The sequence below is a fragment of the Suricata suricatta genome, chromosome 12 (assembly GCF_006229205.1).
Source record: "Suricata suricatta isolate VVHF042 chromosome 12, meerkat_22Aug2017_6uvM2_HiC, whole genome shotgun sequence".
NCBI classification, from domain to species: domain Eukaryota; kingdom Metazoa; phylum Chordata; class Mammalia; order Carnivora; family Herpestidae; genus Suricata; species Suricata suricatta.
Window position 1 is genome coordinate 63,038,209 of NC_043711.1, and position 12,441 is coordinate 63,050,649.

At 43.1% G+C, this 12,441-nt stretch overlaps 1 protein-coding gene across 5 annotated transcripts in view; it reads right to left on the reverse strand.

The window, feature by feature from the left end:
- RIN2 (Ras and Rab interactor 2) overlaps positions 1-12,441 on the reverse strand; it is a 215,450-nt gene that overhangs the window by 106,071 nt on the left and 96,938 nt on the right. The window contains exon 1 of one of the 5 annotated variants that reach the window (XM_029916516.1): positions 2,485-2,605. The exons of the other annotated variants lie outside the window; for them this stretch is intronic. The gene's annotated coding sequence lies outside the window, so the exon portion shown is untranslated. Of the gene's footprint in view, positions 1-2,484; positions 2,606-12,441 lie in introns of those variants that run through there. 5 annotated transcript variants of the gene reach the window in all.

A 12,441-nucleotide genomic window follows, 5' to 3' on the forward strand; every position in this document is an offset into this window, starting at 1 on the left:
GAGACTATTGAATGCTGAGAATGAACTGAGGATTGGGGGGGAGGGGGGAGGGGGGAAGAGAGGTGGTGGTGATGGTGGAGGGCACTTGAGGGGAAGAGCACTGGGTGTTGTATGGAAAACAATTTGACAATAAAATATTTTTTAAAAAAATTACTAAGCAGAGAACTACATGGTGCATTAGTGAAGAACACTCTTTGGCAAGGGGCTCATTTTGGCCCCAAGATTTGCCTCTCTGTTCACATTCATAGGGGACTCGATTGATCTGTGGAATCCCATCTATTGGAAGACAGAAATACAATGCACATCCATCCCTCCTTCCAGAACCTTTGCCTATTTTGGTCCTTTCTCCATGGCTCCTGTTCTTGAAAGGTTCAGAGGTGTCTTCCCAGGGTTGCTTTCCACTTAAAGTCCCGCTGGGATGGAGGCCAACATTCCAAAATCTCCTGAGAAGATGGGAGCTCTCCTTTGCAATTCTGCTGACTCCAGAATTTCAGGTTCCCGGGCTCAGCAGCTGAATGGAGCCCCAGCTCCAAGGCCTTTGAAGTTCATCACTTATTAGCAAAGTCCACAGATTGGAGCAACTCCAGAATGAAAACACAGGGCTGTGTTCATAACTAAGAGGAGAGGGGGAGCCAGAGTGTAACCTTGGGGAGCACATGATTAACTGTTTCCATGCAGAAGCACACACATAAAGAAAGAACATTCTTGAAACCAAGCCTAATGTGCAATTCTTTTCCTTTCAGACGTTTTCTTGGTGACGGATTTGACATTGTGCAGCAGTTAAGGGGCTGCAAGTGAGAGCCAGGACTTCATTCCTCATCCAGATCGAAGTCTTTTTGTTCTGTTCCTAAGATTTCCATAGACAAACCCCTTCTGATGAGCCATGACAGGCAGGGCATTTTGCCTATAGCAACGGAGAAGTTTGGATTCCTAAGTCCACTGGTTTAATTAGCTGCCTGAAAATTGCATGCATGCACTCCAACCTCAAGCAGTCCTCAGGGAAACATCCAGTGTGGATTCCATGCATGCCAGGCAGGCAGACCTATCACATTTCTTCAGCAAAATACAGGTTGTTGCTCTCCTTCTTCAAGAGGCTGCTCCAGGAGGAAGATGATGCCAGGCGATAAGAGCAGCTGTCAAGGGTGACAGCGGGTCCTTTCCGGTTGAACGAAATCCAAGCAGACAGCACATCATAGATTATTCTCATTAAAAAATACATATAGTTCTTAAGAGCCCCGCCCCCCAAAAGTTCTGGTTTAAGGTCCTTTCTGTTGTAGCAAGTTTCCTTCCCAAACCATAACCTCTAACACTTTAATTCAATATGGACAGATTATAATCTAAAGGGATAACTTCTTTCCATTCATAACTCCCCACCCCTCCCTACTCCAAGGGGTTACACTAGCAGTTTCGTCCTAAAACTACTCCAGTAACAGGCTGGATTGAAACAAAAAAAAAAGGTGTAGTAGTTTGAGAGGTTGTAAAATTCCTCCGGATTTATACATTGGGAGCTTGCCCCTTTCCTGATTTCCCTGAAGGGCAAAGCAGATTCTTGAAAAATGAGCCCAATGCATCCAGTGGATCTTTCCAGATGCTTGCTGAAAAAGCTAGAAAAAATATAAATAAAAAAAAAATAGTGGGGGTGGGGTGGGGAAAAGCCCTAACAGGACATTTTGGAGCTGCCAAGCCTTTTCAATAACACCACTGAAGGAATGTAAACGAAGCCGGTTGCTCCCGTCAGCTAAAGGACAAAGGCAGGAAGTGAGTATTCCCCTCTCACAGAAACACCAGGCTCTGCCACAGGAGAGTGCGCCTAGCCGTGACTTTTCATGTGGCCCAAAGAGCCACTGCTGAGGTGAAAGTCTGTCCTAAATTTTCCGCATAAAGGACTCACTGAGTGGTCAGTCCAGGCTCCAGGCTCACCGTCCAGCCCATTCTACTGAGAGCCACTGAGGACAGACCCTGGGGCACCACCACCCAGTCCCTGGCTGCAGGCTGGCTGCAGGAAGAGGGACACCGGGTTCCCAGCTTCCAGTTCACTGATCAGTGGGACTCCGTTGTGCCAGGGGCGCTCTCACAGCTTTTGCTCTACTTGGCCACAGGCCAGATCACAGGAGGGTCCGAAATTTAGTCTCCTTCCTCCCCTTCCCCCCGCAACCCCCCTCCATTTCTTTAGTCACACTACCCTTCCTATTTGTTTGCTTCAGGTCACAAGTGCAGATCAACAAGAGAAGCAGAGGGACACTTACACGGACACCCACTACTCACAAGTCCAATTTACAAGCGACTTCACTTATTCAAGGCATGGGTTCTAACGCCGAGCTGCTACGACAGTTAGCCACGAAAGCCTTCTAACCACTACCGCTCTGCTCCTTTCCAGCAACTGAATAAGAGGAGGCGAAGTGGACTTCAGCTCTTAGTAAACAAGATCTCGTTACTGTAATTATTTAACAGCCAAACTGACTGAAGAAGGAGAAAGTGACTCACCCCTGGGGACCTGTCAGGTCAAGGCCAATCCTGAGAAATGCACATCACCTTTTTGCCCGGTGCTTTAAGTGGCTCTGATGACAGCAGGTCTGCCTTTTGAATGCTTTTCCTCGTTACTAAGAGGTAAAATCCAGTGGGGCGGCTCTGTGTTTGGATCCAGGGAAAGTCTCTGAATATTTCCATAATTATCTTTGTATTACCAGGGATTTTACAAGCTGGACAGAAAAACTTGATTCCGGGCCCTGGCTTGACAATTCAGATTACATGAACTTAAAAAAATTTTTTTTCTTTAAGCAATTTGTATTGCAGTCTAGCACTGATTTTCTCTCCATTGACAGTCAAACTTTTTTTTCTTTTAAATTTTAAGATTATGCATTCTTTTCATCAAAAAGAGAAACAGTTTATTAGAAGAAATCAGAAGCAAAAGACTGTATTCCTAGCTCTCTTACTAATAACTGTGTTTTTAAATAGAACTGGAAACAGTGTTCAGTACCTCAATTTTCCCAGGAGTAACAAAGGATCATCAAATAATTTTTCTTCTTCTTCTTCTTCATCTTCTTCTTTTTTGTCTTCTTTTAGCAAGATGCATTTCTGCCACTCCTAGGACAGGCCCAACAATGGGTCTAATTGCGCTGAAGGTCTACCCCTTCCATCCTTGAAAAATTGGTGCCTCCCAGAGACTCTCATGGTATTGACGCTGCATTAGCTTTGCTGGTGCCCCCATGGCCAAGGTGTAGACACTTCCACCAAGGGCAATGCATGCCACCTTGGGCAATAGATGGGAAGCTCAGCTGACAAAAAATTCCTCCTTTTCTTGGATGGGAAACTGCTTCTCTCACCTCTCACCCAATGCGCTCATTTTACCCCTTAGACCATTCAAGAATCAGCTTCTTGCTTTTCTGGCCTGTGTGCCCCTGCAGACATCCCTATTTCTCCCCTAAGTAACCACTTCTCTGAAGTATGACTCAGTCCTCAAGGCTGGTGCACTCTACCCACCTCGAGCAGGGCTGTGAAGGGAGAGGGGGTGGCTACCTCCCTGGCCACTCTCTTTGGGCATTTCAAAAGTCTTGGGGTGCCTGGGCAGCTCAGTCAGTTAAGCATGACTCACGTCGTGATCTCACCATTCATGGGTATAAGTCCCGCATCAGGTTCTGTGCTGACAGCTTGGAGCCTGGAGCCTGCTTCGAATTCTATGTCTCCCTCTCTCTCTATCCCTCCCTCTTGTGCTCTCTCTCTCTCAAAAATAAAAAAACAGCTCAAAATAAAAAATTTTGTCTTCACGAAACACTACTCTGTAACATTCCTGCCCTGTAAGGTAGTGGTAATTGTTTTCATTATTTCTATCAATTTCCAAATTTTCTGCATTAAATTTTGAATATGCATTCTACAAGATTATTCGATGAGTCCATACATTTTTAGACAATAACAAACATGACTATGTACAGTTTGAGCTCTTATAAGGTTTTCTTCTGCCAGGAAAATTTTTCTCAGACCAAGGTTTTTTTCCAGTTTCAAAATTTCCAACCGAATGCAATTCATCAGTCAAGTTTGGATCTATCATAAATGATGTTCAGTGAGACTTCACCTATTTCATTATTAATGGGCTACAATACTGATAGTTTGTATTTCTTAGATACTCAGTGAGGAAAGTTGAAGCAATAATCCTCAGGGACTCATGGAATACTCTGTTGCTCAGCAATAGACTACTGTCTTTCCATATTCAATGTTCTTTATTCTTCTAATATGTTTTGTTTACCAGCAGCTTCTGTTGTTAGTGGACCAAAGAGTGAAGAACACTCACACAGTCTAAATAGTTACATAATGTCCTCTTTAAGAAAGTAGTCTCGGGGTGCCTGGGTGGCTCGGTCCATTAAGTGGTGGACTTCAGCCCAGGTCATGATCTCATGGTTCATGGGTTTGAGTCCCACATTGGGCTTGAGCCTGGAGCGTGCTTTGGATTTTATGTCTCCCTTTCTCTCTCTGCCCTTCCCCTGCTCATGCTCGCTCACTCTCTCTCTCTCAAAATAAACATTAAAAAATGTTTTTTAAGAAAATAGGTCTCATGTTAAGTGTCCTTGTCACAATAAAATAAAATAAAATAGTCCTAGATTCAACTGTCATGACAACCACCATTGAAGCACAAAAAGCGGGACACCATCCCTACAAAGATTAAACTGGCCCCTAGGGCACAATTGCCTGGAATGTCATGCACTAATTTGCTTCTTTTCCCTTCATTTTGATCCTATATATGTTGATGTCTTTCCAAACTTTCCACTTCACCATTAGGATATCTACCTTGCCCTTTAAAAAGGGATGTGCTAGAAAATGCTTAACAACTGGCTTTCTGGGGAATAAAAGCCCCACATTTTAGCAGTTGCCTATTATGTGGGATAAATACTCTCATCATAGCTAATTTCAGGCTACCAATGGGACATTAACAAACTTGCAAAATTCATGAAAATGTAAGGATCAGCTCTACCGAGTGAGGGGAGAAGTGACTCCAGGTCACCACTGCATTTAATCCACCCATTCAAAACCCCAACATCTCTGAAGAGGTTGCTTTTATTTGAGTCTTTTTACACCAAGGTAATACAAGACAGCAAAGTAAGAAACTAGATCTGTAGACTGAAAGCAATACTTTATCCATGAAACCACATTATTTGTTCTTAGTAAGACCCGAAATATATCTGGCTATCATCTCAACCATGTTGAGTGATCCCCTCAGGAAAATCTGAAGGAAGCCATATGTTCAGTCTATTATTTTACACAATGGTTCTATTTCTTCACTGGCTGAAGAGGAGGAGAAGAAAAGATCTTCCTTTTGCCATTCAGACATTGGGGATCCCATCTGCCTTATTCCCATCAGAGAAGTATCTCCAATCCTTGACACAGTGCTTGGCACATTTGTGCTCAGTAAGTGTCTCGTGGATAAGTAAGCCCATGAGATTTTACAGAAAAGGAAGGCTGAAAGGAAGCATTTTTAAGTAATGGCTTCATCAAAAGCATAAGATAATAGGGAGAACTACAACTTAGAATGACAAGATAGCATGCTGTCAATCCACATAACATGCTGGGAAAAAACATTCTTTATAACCACTTTGAAACACAAGGAGTTCCATCTACATTTTCTTTCTGTTGTTGGGTTTCTCCTATAGGGTCTATGATCTGGAGGCCTTTCCTCTCTATCATATACAATCTCACTTTGTTCTTTGCGATTCCCTAGCCAGTAACATTTCTTGGCTCTTTCATTTTTGTGCAAATCAGAATTCTATAGGTCTCTAGGTGTGTGTCTACACCATTGCATCTTCATTGGAAACCACACAAGAACAAAAAATCCACCAGAACAGATGTAAAACTCCCAATGAACTATAACTGGTTGAGCAAATGGACTTCTCTGTGTGTTTGTGCATCTACCTGCATCCATGTTATGGGAATTAGAGCTTTAAAATACCATCCTTACTTTTAAGTGGGCTGGAGAATAGTTGAGCCTCCCCTGGAGAATATTGTCCTTATAAACCTGCAGATCCCATGTAGGATGGTCAGCAGAAGCACAGCATCTGATATCAAAATAACAAAATACCACAATACCTCTATACATTGTAAATGCTTGATTACCATCTGTGAATACCATCTTACAGCCAGAATCCAGAAATTATCAAGGATAATGCATGAAGAAACAGCTGCTCTCCAATATAATTAATATATTATGTGTCTACAAAAGAGTTATGGAGACTCACATAAGTGCTCATAGTAAGGCTTTTAGTGATATCTGTTGGCATCACCAATGAGGTGGTTTTATGTCGGAAATTGTGCCTTGGCAGTTCAGGCATGTTTTAGTCTCTTTTGGCTGACCAATGGTATTCAGGTCTTTTTTTGGGAGAGACAAGTACATATGGTTCAAATATTTCACAAATCCAATCTCGTACTACTACCAAACTACAAGTAGTTTCCACTAGGCTCTGCAGGCTTGCTTTGAAGTACAGGGTTTTCCTCGCTATGGTCTACCCAAATCCTATCCTATGTGCAGGTGTTCAACCCATACTTACAGCAGGCATGGTTAGTATGGGGGCCAAGAGGGAGGGTAAGTGGCTGGATCACCTTGTTTCTATTGGGAGTATTTGAGGGTGAGTACAAACTCACATCTGAGGGAGACTGCTTCAGGCCATAATGATGATGGTCTTGGAGTCAGACTTCTAGGACAAGAAGATCAAAAGGTGCAGGGTCAAATAAGCCCATGAATGATGGCCTTAGTGGACAGTGGAGGCACAGAGCTATTGACTTTGTCTGCACTCTCAAGCCTCCCAAGGGGATGCTAGGTAGGCATGAATATTTTCAGGGCCTGGGGCAAGAAGACAAATGGAGGCTCACATTCTTTATGTCTGAACTTTTTAAAATTATAAATAAATACTACAAACTGTGTTCTATTCTCCTACCAAGACAAACGGTGCTCTATTCTCCTTCGAAGGACTTAGAAGGCCAGGTTTCCATTTAAAATTTTCAGATTCTTGGGGCACATCGGTGGCTCAGTCAGTTAAGCATCTGACTTTGGCTCAGGTCATGATCTCACAGCCTGTGGGTTTGAGCCCCTCGTTGGGCTCTGTGCTGACAGCTCAGAGTTTGGAGCCTGCTTAGGATTCTGTGTGTGTGTGTGTGTGTGTGTGTGTGTGTGTGTGCCCCTCTCCTGCTCCTGCTCTGTCTCACTCTCACTCTCTTAAAAATAAATAAACATTAAAAAAATTAAAAATTTCAGACTCTTCAGTGTTTTGTGCTGAATGGGGCACATGGAGCATCCAGAACTGCCCCATGGCTTGTCACCCTTCTCTTCTCTCTCGACAGCTCTATGGACTCCCCAGCCTTCCTGTCCAACTGTCATCTTGAATTTCCTCCACGAAGCTGTGGGGGCTATGCCACTAGGTTTGGGGCACGCAGGCAGGGATTCTAGAGTATTGTGCATCTGGAACAAGAAGGGAAGGGAAATGCAGGGTCCAGGCTGGCATAACCCTTGCCTCCATGGACCCTTCCTTCCATGGGGAGTGATGAGGCTGAGTGGGATGAAGTGTATAGCCCAGAGCAGAGGCCTCTCTTGCCCAGGTCTTAGGGCAGGTTGGGTCATGTTAGGGTCCATGAGAGAATAGACAAATTTACACTACTGGTGCAGTACACTACTGGTCCATCTTCACCTGCACTTGGTTCACAGAAGTATAAAGTTCAGTCCCAAGGGGCCCTACTTACACCCTGGTGGTACTGAGGAAGAGAGACAGGCTTGGACTGAACATCCCTAAGGCATCCCAATTCCTCTAGAGCTCTTAATTCCAGTTTAATAGGTCATGCTCTCTCCAAAATAGCATTCTGGCTATTGCACTCCTTCCCCCACCTTCTCTCCTCCTTTGGCTCTTCTAAAACACTATAGCCCCTCACTCAGGGTCTGCCATCTTGCACTCCCCTCCAATCCTGTGTCAGTCCTAAACCAATTGCCTTTCTCCTGCCAGCATCATGATTTTGCCTTACACACCAGGTAAGCATTGAAAAACATCTCAGTCCTGTGTCTGAGATCAAACCCCCAAATGGACACTTGTTTGGGGCCTGGGGACCTTCTCCAATCAGCTTCTACTGACCTTGAGTTACTGTAGATAATAAGAAACTGGATAACATGTATTAGAATCACCCAAAAGCTGATTATGTTGGTAAAACAAGGTCTCCATCTCTTTGGGTGTCTGTAATAGGTCTCCAGCAAAAAACAGGAGCCTAGAGGTTAATGCTTTTATCTCCCTGAAGACCTTACCCTCTCGCTTATTACTGTAGAAGACTAAAAAGTGCTTTTCTGAAAACCAGGAAAGATAATTTATGTCTGCTTCAATGTTGGGCCAAGCCACCCTTCTCAGAGTCTCCCCTGGCCTAACTCAAATGGTCCAGATATAACAGAGCTAATGCCCATGACTGTGGGGATAGTGGCCCAGTTAGTATATGGCACTTTGATTTTCAAAGGGCTTTTACTCATATATCCCTATTTTATCTGCCTGTTAGGGCATCTTATGTTACATGGCACTTTCTAAAAAATTTTTTTGAAGTTTTAATTTATGTACTATTAGTTAATTAATTTGTTTATTTTTGAGAGAGAGAACGAGCAGGGGAGGGACAGAGAGAGAATCCCAAGCAGGCTCTGCATTGTCAGTACAGAGCCTGATACAGGGCTTGAACTCACAAACCATGAGACCATGACCTGAGCAGAAAACAAGAGCCAGATGCTTAACTGACTGAGCCACCTAGGCACCCCAAATGGCACTTCTATGTACAAATATAAGGCTCCCCTACAGCTTCTATTTTTAAAAATATTTATTTTTGAGAGATAAAGGTAGAGAGCAAGCAGGGGAGGGGCAGAGAGAAAGGGAGACAGAATCTCAAGCAGGCTCCGTGCTGCCAGCACAAAACCTGATGTGGGGCTTGAACTCACAAACCATGAGATCATGACCCGAGCCGAAACCAAGAGAAGGATGCTTAACCAACTGAGCCACCCAGGTGCCCTGCTTCTATTTTTTTTTTAAGTTTGTTTATTGATTTTGAGAAAGAGAGGAAAAGAGAGCACACACATGAGTGGGTGAGGAGTAGAGAGAGAGGGAGAGAGAGAATACCAAGCAGACTTTGCACTGCCGAGTCCCATGTGGGGCTCAAATCCATGAATCTTGAGATCATGACCTGAGCCAAAACCAAGGTTTTCTCCAGGAACCAAAGGCTTTGTTTTCTCATTTAGGGCTTGAGTGTTTCCTTTTCTTTCCTGCTTCCTGTTTCTGATTAATTTCTATCCCCGTTATTAGTTCACAGAGGTGTAAAAAGAGTGGAGACAGAAGTCAAATCATTCAGTTGGCAGACTTGGACATGATTTCTGGGTTGCACCTATGTATTTTGTAAGGTTCCAGTTTAGGAACAAAGCAAAGCAAAACAAAACCTCTTCCTGCTTTACTACCTGTTTTTCTGAACTCAAAAGTAACTGTCTACAAAAAAGCACAAAAAGAAGCACTTGGCTTTTTTTTTTTTCCTCTGAAATGGAGCTCTGAATGTTGAATGCTGACTTTCCACTTAACATTCCGTTCCTCTGAAGTCCCGGCTCCCCTCTGCTAATGAGGGCACCAGGCTTAAAACCTCGCTTGATTCGGCACATCAATCACTGTGCAGTTTTGCAGAGTCTTCTGGCTGAAAGGCTGTCATCTCCCTGCCCATTCTCCACAACTACTCAGACCTTGGGCCGTGGCAGCCTTAATGGTTTCAGCAGCTCCCTAATGTCTGTGAGCCCCTGCTGTCTGCGTCTGCTGCATTCCATGCGGCAGGAACATGCCCCACCAAAGGGACCGTCCTCTCCCAGCTTTCTACTTCCCTACTCACATCACAGTTTTTAGAATCGGATATCCATATTCTCTGATTAGGTATTCAGAGTCCCTTTTTGATCTGTTTCCAACCAATTTTCTAATCTCAGCAGTGACATGTGTGTAGGTTGGCATTGTTTCCTCCAGAGCACAGATCTCAGAGATCCCACCCAAGTGGAGAGAGAGAACATTCCTGACTAGCATTGCCCTACCCTGGGTAGTTTTCCAGGCATGCTGTCACTCACCGCCACACTGCCCAGCCTAGACCAGCGAGTTGAAAGTGGCCTAAATTGGCAATCCCAGGCAGGTGAGACTCTGAAGCCACATCAGGCATGGTGCACCAATACTCACCAGCAACGGGGGCTTGCCTCACTTTGACCCCGGTCCCTTATCTGTCAGGTGGGAGAACTCTGGGTGCCATCTCTGCACTGATTCTCAGGGCTATCTCGTGAGATTGGGGTTCAGGTGCCCCAGTGGGCTGGCTTGGTAACAAATCAGTTAGTGGCTGCCTTTTCTTCTCACTTCCAAACTTGCGAACAGCATCCCTCTTACCTCTCAAAGAATTATTTGCATTTTAATCCTTATCTCAGGGTCTGGATACCAGGACAATCATGGACAGATGCAAACATGAACCCACACACATACACACACATGCACACATTTGCTAAATAACATAATTTAAGGACTGCTTTCCCTCCCCTCTCTCCTGTCCCTACTTTTCTACTGGAGTTCCCTGAGATCACCTCCCAGTAAATGGCCTGTCCTGAAAATCCTGTTTCTGAAGCTGGTTCACTGTTTCTCTAAAGAATCCTGCTAAACTCATACTGAATTTACAATTGATGGGAATATTTTTGTCAATATAAAATCTGGGAAAAAATTCATCAACATATTTTTGAATAAATGTCGTGTGCCCCTGTTAACAACAACTATCCTTTGTGAGTATAACTAACATTATCCAGTTAAAAGTAATGATAAAAAGGGGCACCTGGATGGCTTAGTTGGTTAAGCTACTGACTTTTCAGCTCAGGTCATGAGTTCACAGTTCATGAGATTGAGCCGACATGGGGCTCTGTGCTAATAGAATAGAGCCTGCTTGGGATTCTCTTTCTCTTTCCCCCTCCCCTGCTCATTCTTTCTCTCTCACTCTCTCTCTCTCAAACTAAAAAAATAAAATTTTAGAAAGAGTAATGAAAGACTTCTAAATTGTTGCAAATTCCCAACAATTGAAAGACTTGGTATAGGGAATATGATTTTTACTAATACAAAATTTTTCATTCTTTATTTTTCCAAAATAAATTCAAAGACTAAGAAGTGTCATCAAATTATTTTTCCTCTCAAGATACCCATGCACTTTGGTCTGCTCTGCTACCACCTGACCACAATTAAAGCTTTAAAGAAACTCCTATTTTTCTCATCATAATCCCTTGCATGTTTCCCCACGGTCACCAGCCATTAACCCTGCAACATAAATAAGTCCTTGAATCAGTGAGAAGCTTTTATGTTTTAAGTAACAGAAAATCCAATTCAAACTGACTTAAAAATAAACAGTAATGTCTCCTTACAGATTGCTCATTAACTGTGTAAGAAATGATAGTAACTGTACAGTGGAGAAACTACATAAGACCTCCATTGGGTGATCAAAGTTAAGATCCCCAGTGAGGGTGGACAGATGCTACGTTTGTCTGGACCCGATGCCCCGGGAATACAACAACCTCAGTTATAGTGTATTCCAACAGAAGGTGTGGAACTGGAATCCAGTCATAAGGAAACATCACATACACCCCCAACTGAGGGACACTAGATAAAAACCCAGATTCTACACAATTATCAGTGTCGTGCAAGACAAAGAAAGGCTGAAAAGTTGTTTCAGGTTAAAAAGACCTGAATCTCAGAAGAAAGAAAACATGATCTTTGATTGGAGAAAGAAACAAGCAATAGAAGACATAATTGAGAACATTTAAAAATTAGTATTTGTAGGGGCATCTGGGTGGCTCAGTTGGCTAAACATCCAACTTTGGCTCAGGTCATGATCTTGTGGTTTGTGAGTCCAAGCCCTGTGTCGGGTTCCATGCTAAGTGTGGAGCCTGCTTGGAATTCTTTCTCCCTCTCTCTCTCTCTGCCTCTCCTTACTCACACTTTCTTTCTCTCAAATAAACTTAAAAAAAAATTGACAGATACCATATGTTTGCACTCAGAGATCTAACAGAAAATTTTCAGAATGATCAAGCTTCAAGAAAAGCAAGCAGTTAGTAGTGCTTAAGAAAAATTGATTCAGTATCTAACGGATAGTTGATACCTGTCACAACACAGCATTTTATATACTGTTAAGTGAAACTGCAATACAATCTAAGTTTATTTTGGGAGTGTTTGCTGTATAATTGGATTTAATGAAATGTTTAAAGGTGCAGTAGGCATGACTTTGAGTAGATAATGAAAGAAAATGCAAAATACTTATTGATTCATGATGTAGTTTCATCTTAGCTTGGGCAAAGCATGCAGTATTTAATACATAGTAGCAGAATATTTACTATTGAAGCTTGAAAAGATGTGAGTTCTTTGTGTGCAATCTTTCATTTATGTAAGTGAGAGGGTTTTCTTT